This window comes from Heptranchias perlo, unplaced genomic scaffold (genome assembly GCF_035084215.1).
Source record: "Heptranchias perlo isolate sHepPer1 unplaced genomic scaffold, sHepPer1.hap1 HAP1_SCAFFOLD_55, whole genome shotgun sequence".
NCBI classification, from domain to species: Eukaryota; Metazoa; Chordata; class Chondrichthyes; order Hexanchiformes; family Hexanchidae; genus Heptranchias; species Heptranchias perlo.
In genome coordinates this window covers 3176559-3184930 of record NW_027139570.1, presented here as the reverse complement: position 1 = coordinate 3184930, position 8372 = coordinate 3176559, and the positions used below count along the sequence as shown (strand labels likewise).

The window sequence follows — 8372 nt, the reverse complement described above, 5'->3', positions numbered from 1 at the left end:
TGGGTCACTCTGCGATCACTGTGGGATCACTGGGTGCACTGTGGATCACTGGGACACTGTGCATGACTGGGGAACTATCACTGGGTGCAATGTGGGATCACTCGGTGCACTGTGGATCACTGGGACTCTGTGGATCAATGGGGTACTATCACTGGGTGCACTGTGGGATTTTTATTTTACAGTTGGGCCGAAAGGCACTGTTTACCTGCTGTACATTCGATGCAATTCCATGTAGTATATTAGCTGCTGCTGTTGTTGTTGTTTTAAAGCAGGGAATCACAGAGACACTTCTTTAGCCAGGTGGGCCGAGTGGCTTCTTTCTGTGCCGTGCTATATTCTATGCAATGTGTATATATATATAGATATGTCTAAAGATAAATATATTTTACATATAAGAATACGTTGCTGCAAAATAGAAATAGCAGTTGGGCCGAATGGCCTCTGTGCTACACTGCGCTGTACTGTACATTCAATGTAAAATATATATAACTATATAATTATATTATATATTATTTTATACTGCGTTTTCAAGAAGTTGTTGTTGTTGTCAAATAAGGAATTCAAAGGAAAATCTTTACCCAGATGGGCCGAATGGTCTGTTTCTGTGAGGTGCTGCATTCTATGTAATATTTATTTAAAGATATATTATATTGTATTGTACATACAAGAAGTAGTTGTTGTAAACTAGAAATAGCAGTCGGGCCGAATGGCCTCTGTTCTGTCTTGTACTCATGCATTCGATTTTAAATATATATAAATATATTATTAGATCATATCTTGTATTATATTTTCTACTCCAGAAGTTGATGTTGTCAAATAAATTCAGGGGAACTTCTTTACCTGATGGGCTGAATGGCCTGTTTCTGTGCCGTGCTGTATTCCATGTAAAATTTATATCAAGATATGTACGGGGTTAAATTCGATAACCCCTGAATCCGGGCGCGGGGGTCGATTAACCCCCACGTGATTAACCTGAACCCGGTCGTTGAGATGCAGACAGTCCGTGAGATTGGTGCTGCCTGGTGATTTACCTGATTCCTGCGAGCAGTCAGGCCTGGCTGCGCTGTTGAGCGGCTTCTCACCAGCAAGAGGGAGGGGGAGCCCCCATATTGCGTGAGTGGTTTGCAACTCTTGAAGGCAGTCTACACCTCTAAAAGGCAGGTTGCACCTCGCAAATTCAAACATTTGATTCAGATACAAACCTCCGGGTTCATTTCTTCTCGTACAGTTTTGATTGGCAGTTTCTTTTCAATTAAACAGACCATTGTTTAAAATGCCTGGCTCCCAGTCACTGTTTTGACGCCATTTATCAGCCTGTCTTTTTCAAACTGGTGAGTCTGTTTGGAATCTCTGAGAATGTTCATCAAGTCGACAGCTTCCATAGTTTGTGAGAAAAAGACAACAAAGAACCAGGATGTTCGAAAGTTCGGTCACAGTTTTGTGTCGTATTTGTGAATTATTTATTATTTTCTTTTCCAATAAGGATCTGGTTGAGCTTTACAGTAAAACTGTTGTCTTACTGCTGATATTCTGTTTATTCTCTTACTGTTTCATCAATTTGTTTGACAGTTAAAGTCTAAAACAAGGTCGAGTGTAGTGTGAATCTGTCACCCTCTGAAGAGCAGGCACTATTAGGCACTGGATAGAACGAGTGGGCTGAGATAATCTGAAGGGGTTTCACTGTTCATTACCTGGAGACCTTCAAATGTTACATTGATATCAGGACAAGCGGAAACACTGAGACATTAAGAGTGAAGCCTCACCTAACAGAGGAGCTGCTTTTTCAAGCTTAGAAATACAGCTGATTTTAAATCAGCAAAATTTCACTTCATTAAATTCGGCAAAAAGGCAACTATCTCTGAACTGTCTCCACTATCTGAAAAACACGGACATTTTACTGATCGGGGAATGATGATCTTGTTCAAAAAGTACAAAATTAAAATCAATTGTAATCTTCTTAAAATAACGAGCTGATATAAAGCATTCTCCAAACAAACAGAAGCACCAAACATTCCCAGGACATTGAGAGATTATCTGAGTGGGCAAAACTGTGGCAAATGAAGGGGAAATGTGAGGTCATCCAATTCGGATCTAAGAAAGTTAGATCAGAGAGCTTTCTAAATGGTGAGGAGCTCGGAACTGTGGAGGAGCAGAGAGATTTAGGGGTCCAAGTACAGAAATCATTAAAAGGTGGTGGACAGTTACAAAAATAATTAAAAAGGCTGATAGAATGTCGGCATTTACTTCAAGAGGGCTGCAATATAAAGGGGTGGAAGTTATGTTCCAGCTGTACAGAGCTCTGGTTAGAGCCCATCTGGAGGACTGCATTCAGTTCTGGGCACTGCACCTCAGGAAGGATATATTGCCCTTGGAAGGGCTGCAGCGCAGATTCACCAGAATGATATCGGGGCTAAAAGGGTTAAATTAAGAGGACAGGTTGAATAGACAAGGCTAGTATTCCCCTGAATAGATAAGATTAAGGCGTGATTGAATTGTGCAGTTCAAGATGATGAAAGGAGTTGATCGGGTAGATAGAGAGAAACTACTTCCTCTGTTGTGGGAGTCGATAACAAAGGGGCATAACCTTAAAATTAGAGCTAGGCCGTCCAGGGTTTGATGTCAGGAAGCACTTCCTCACAAAAGGGTAGTGGAAATCTGGAACTCTCTCCCACAAAAGTCTGTTGAGGCTGGGGGTCAATCCGAAATTTCAAAACTAAGATTGATAGAGTTTTGTTCGGCAAGGGTGTAAAGGATTCTGGAACCAAAGCGGGTAGATGGAGTTAAGATACAGATCAGCCCTGATCTAATTGAATGGCGGAACAGGTTGAGGAGCTGAATTGTCTGCTCCTGTTCCGATGTAACAGGCTCTTGTGGCTGAATGGACTCCTCTTCTTCCTATGCAACATGCGCGAGGGGCTGAATGGCGTCCAGATCCTGTATAACAGTCTCTAAGGGCGGAATGGCCTCCTCCTGTTCCAGTGCAACAAGCTCGAGGGGCTAAATGGCCGAGTCCTATTCCAGTTTAATAGGGTCGAGGTGCTGAATGGCCTTCAGTTCCCGTATAACACGCTCGAGGGGCTGAGTGGCCTCCTGCTTTTCCTACGTAACAGGCTTGAGGGGCAGATTGGCCACCAGATCTAGTGTAATGTGCTCGAGGGGCTGAATTGCCTCCTCCTGTTGCTATCTGACAGGCTTGAAGGGTTGATTGGCGTTTAGTTCCTGTATAACAGGCTCGAAGGGCTGAATGGCCTTCGGTTCCCAGATAACAGGCTCGAGGGGCTGAATGGCCTCCTCCTTTTGCTATTTGACAGGCTTGAGGGGTTGTTTGGCCTCAAGTTCCTGTATAACAGGCTCGAAGGGCTGAATGGCCTCCTCCTGATTCTATGTAACAAGCTTGAGGGGATGATCGGCATCCAGTAACGATGTAACAGGCTTGAGGGGCTGAATGGCCTTCAGTTCCCATATAATAGGCTTGAGGAGCTCAATTGCCTCCTTCTGTTCCTGTCGATCAGCCGTGAAGGACGTGCCGGCATTTTGTCCAAGTTGGCCGCCGGACTTGGGGCCATTTTGTCCAAGATGATCGCCTTACTTGCCGCCATTTTGTCCAAGATGTCGGGCGAACTTGCCACCATTTTGTCTAAAAATTAGAGCCGGACCTTTCAGGACAAAGATTAGAAAATATTTCTACACACAAAGTGTGGTAGAAATTTCGAACTCTCTTCCGCAAACGGCAATTGATACCAGCTCAATTGCTAAATTTAGATTTGAGATAGATAGTTTTTTGGCAATCAAAGGTGTTAAGGGATATGGGCCAAAGTCGGGTATATTAAGTTAGATCACAGATCAGCCATGATCTTATCAAAAGGCGGAGCAGGCACGAACGAGGGCTGAATGGATTCCTATGTTCCTATGATATTATTTATATGGAATTCCGACAGGCATTTGATAAGGTTCCACACAAGAGACTGTTGGCAAAAATGAAAGCGCATGGAACTTGAGGCAATGTATTGACATGGGTAGAGAATTGGTTCGGAGATAGGAGACAGAGAGTAGGGATAATGGGTACATACTCCAATTGGCAGGATGGGACTAATGGTGTCCCCCAGGGATCTGTAACTCGGGCCTCAGCTTGTCACCATATTTATCAATGACTTAGATGAAGGAACAGAGAGTCGTGTATCCAAGTTTGCTGTTGACACTAAGTTAGGTGGTACAGTGAGTCGTGTGGATACGAGTGGAAAGTTGCAAAGGGACATTGATAGATCAAGTGAGTGGGCAAAACTATGGCAGATGGAGTTCAATGTGAGGTAATCCAATTTGGACCGATGGTCAGGGTATTTTCCAAATGGTAAGAAGCTCGGAACTGTGGAGAAGCAGAGAGAATTAACGGTTCATTTATATAAATCAGTAAAAGCTAACGGACGGGTCCAAAAATAATTTAAAAGGGTAACGGAATGTTAGCCTTTATCTCAGGGGGCTGGAATATAAAGAGGTGGAAGTTATGTTCCAGTTATATAAAGCTCTGGTTAGACTGAGTCTGGAGTAACTGCGTTCAGTTATGGACACTGCACCTCAGGAAGGATAGATTGGCCTTGGAGGGGGTGAAGAGCAGATTCACCAGAATGTTACCTGGGCTGAAAAGGTTAAATTATGAGGACAGGCTGCATCGACTCGGCTCGTATTCCCTCGAGTACAGAAGATTGAGGGGCGGTCTGAGCGAAGTGTTTAACATGTTTAAATGATTCGATAGAATAGAGAGAGAGAATCAATTTCCTCTGGGGAATCAAGAACGAGGGGGACATAACCTTAAAATTAGAACCGTGCCATTCAGGTTCGAAATCAGGAAGCACTTTTTTACACAAAGGGCAGTGGAAGTCTGGAACTCTGTCCCCTAAAAGGCTGTGGATGCTGGGGGTCAAATGAAGCTTTCAAGACTGAGATCGATAGATTTTTGTTGGGTAAGGGTATCGAGGGATAGGGAGCAAAGGCAGGTTCATGGATTTCAGTTACAGATCATCTCTGATCTCATTGAAGGGCGGAACAGGTTCAAGGGGCTGAATGGCCTCCTCCTATTCCCAGTGGAAATGTTGAGAATATGCTTTGTTGAGGCTGTGACGTCAGGGTCAACCCCTGTCCAAACAAGGCCACATTTGGGAGTTTAATAACTTTGAAATGAACATTTTTCTTTTGTGACTTGTGCAACTTCGATCAATTGAATAGTTAAGAAAGAGAATCAATGCAGTCATTCCAATTTCTGGCGAGTAACCAAAACAGAGGTTTCCGTGGTGTAGTGGTTATCACGTTCGCCTCACACGCGAAAGGTCCCTGGTTCGATCCCGGGCGGGAACATTATGTTGAGGCAGATGTTTTTTTCATCTGTGAAAAAGCCGGTTTTGTTCAATTTAACACAAATTCGTGTTCTCACGAGCACTGAACATTTTAAACCGAGCCCTTAAAATACAGTGTGTAAAATGAGAAGGGATAAAAAGTTCATCGCACAAAAGAAATTATTAAAGTTTTCCAACTTCCCTCGGTAGCCTTTCATTCTGCAAAATAACGTTATCGGTTAATTAATGGTGATGAAAACAATGATTGTTTTTTTTTTCCCACAGAGTTTAATAAGTTCATGCGACCAAGAGTTCAAAAGTTGCTTCCATGACCGAAAATCAAACCCAGGCCGCGGCGGTGAGAGCACCGAATCCTAAACACTGGACCACCAGGGAGCTCTGTCGGGTGGCTTATCAGATGTAATATGGATTTCCCTTTCTCTGTGATTCAGCTTTGAATTCTTTTTAGCTCCTGATTGCGGATATTCCCGTGATTAAATAGGAATAAAGTACAATAGGCTCAGGAAAACCCGGGGAGGTGGCATCCCACTCACCGAGCCTTTCCAGCAGCATTTATCTTACCAAGAACTGGAGTGAGTGAAACTTTCTCCGGAGGGTTCTCAATGTGGAAAGGGTGGCGAGTGAAGAAATCATTTATTAGTCAGGAAAGCCGAGCGGTCCAAAGCGCTGTGTTGAGGTCGCAGTTTTCATTGGAGGCGTGGGTTCGAATCCCACTTCTAACATCAGTTATTTTGAATCCTATTTTATTTGTTGCTTGAGCTGCAGTTGATTTTTGGCCCAGTTGATTTGCTCTTCCCGCAATAAGCAACCCGGTCTCGATCCACGGCACGTCTTGACGCCCACCGGCTCATCCCTAAACCGAGCTTTAAACGAAAATATGCTTTAAAAACAAGGCAACAACTATGGAGAGAACAGACACTTGGGGAAATGTACCATAAGAACAGAAGTCAGCTATTCTCAGCCCCTACGAGTCCGCTCCGCCATTTGATAAGATCATGGCTGATCTGTGATCTAACTCCATAGACCTGCCTTTGGCCATTATCCCTTCATACCTTCTGTTGGCAAAAAGCTTTTGATCGCAGATTTAAAGTTAGCAATTCAGCAAACATCAATTGCCGTTAGGGGACGAAAGTTCCAAACTTCTTCCATCCTTTGTGTGCAGAAATGTTTTCAAATCTCACTCCTGAAAGATGTAGCTCTAATTTTTGGACTGTGCCCCCAAGTCCTAGAATCCCCAACCAGCGGAAATAGTTTCTCTCTATCCAGAAAATGTCAATGAAACAGTCAATGAAAGGTGCAGTTCACGACGGCGACTCACCAGCACCTTCTCAAGAGCAATTCGGGATGGGCAATAAATGCTGACCTTTCCATTGACACCCACATCCCATGAATGAAGACAAAAAAAGTCGCCTGCATGGCCGAGTAATTTCCTGCTGCTAAACGACGGGAAGAATGAAACCATCGGCTTCAGTCCTTTGAACGAACTGTATACACTTGCCGTCGAGCTCAATCCCCACTTGGTCCTCTGCCCCGAATATCCACTGCATCAGAAAATCCTCCATAACATCGAATCACAGCATGGAAACATTACAGAAGGAGGCCATTCGGCCCATCGTGGCTGTTCCAACTCTTTGAAAGAGCTATCCAATTGGACCTACTCCCCTTCCCTTTCCCCATAGCCCTGCAAAATTTGCCCCTTCAAGTGTTTATCCAGTTCCCCTTTGAATGTTATTATTGAATCTGTTTCCACCACCCTTTCAGGCAGTGCATTCCAGATCATGACAACTCGCTGCGTAAAAACATTCTCCTCATCTCACCTCTGTTGCCAATTACCTTAAATCTGTGTCCTCTGGTTACCATCTTTCTGGCACTACAAATAGTTTCTCCTTATTTAATCTATCAAAACCGTTCATGATTTTGAACACCTCTGTTAAATCTCCCCTCAACCGTCTCTGCTCAAAGGAGAACAACCCCAGCTTCTCCAGTCTCTCCACCTCACTGAAGTCCCTCATCCCTGGCACCATTCTAGTAAATCACCTCTGCACCCTCTCCAAGGCCTTGACATCCTTCCTAAAGTGTGGTGGGCAGAATTGTGTGGTGGCCAGCTGGGGCATAACCAGTGATTTATAAAGGTTTAGCATAAGTTCCTTGCTTTTGTACTCTATGCCTCTATTAATAAAGTCAACGATTCCGAACACTTTTTTTTCCTCAAACTATTCAACTTGTCCTGCCACCTTCAAAGATTTGTGTCCGTAACGCCCCAGGTCTCTCTGTTCCCGCATCCCCTTTAAAATTGCACCATTTAGTTTAAAGAGCTGGTAAAGAGTTGGCACAGGCACGATGGGCCGAACGGCCTCCTGTGATTCTATGATTCTTTCTTTTTGATTACACCTCTATGAAGCGCTTTGGGATATCCCCCAGAAGTGGAAGTCAGCAGTTCACTTTCTCCATTAACACTTCCATCTGACCTGGGCTGGATTAAATAGATGTTTTCGTGGTGTAATGGTTATCATGTTGGCGTCACACACTAAAAACTCCCGGTTTAATCCCGGGTCAGAAACAATTTGCTGGAACTTGCTCCTCACAAACTTCCAGGCACGAGCTTTCTCTCGTGTAAATTGGGCTGCAATCCTTTCACATTCAACAACGACTGCACCAGATTCCTGGTCTCATCACCACTGAGCACTTTTAAGCAGACTCCTAAAATAAAGTGCGTAAAATGAGAAGGGATGAAAGTCAGAACAGTTAGCGTAGTTTCGACAGTCACTCGGCAAACTTGTTAGCATTTCGTTCAGTGCGAAACAGAAAGTTGTGGGTTTATTAATTGTAATTATAAGATTCATCTCAGAGACTTGAAACAGTTTCTCCTTGTTTGCTCTATCAAAACATTTCATAATTTTGAACACCTCTATCAAATCTCCCCTTAACCTTCTCTGCTCTAAGGGGATAATCCCAGCTTCTCCATTCTCGCCACATAACTGAAGTCCCTCATCCCTGTTATCATTCCAGTAAATCTCCTCTGCA

General features: G+C 43.7%; 1 non-coding gene across 1 annotated transcript; it reads left to right on the top strand.

Moving 5' to 3' along the window:
• Positions 1–5276: 5276 nt before the first annotated feature.
• Positions 5277–5349, top strand: trnav-cac (transfer RNA valine (anticodon CAC)). The gene has a single exon. It is a non-coding gene; the product is annotated as a tRNA-Val (tRNA).
• The last annotated feature ends 3023 nt before the right edge of the window (positions 5350–8372 follow it).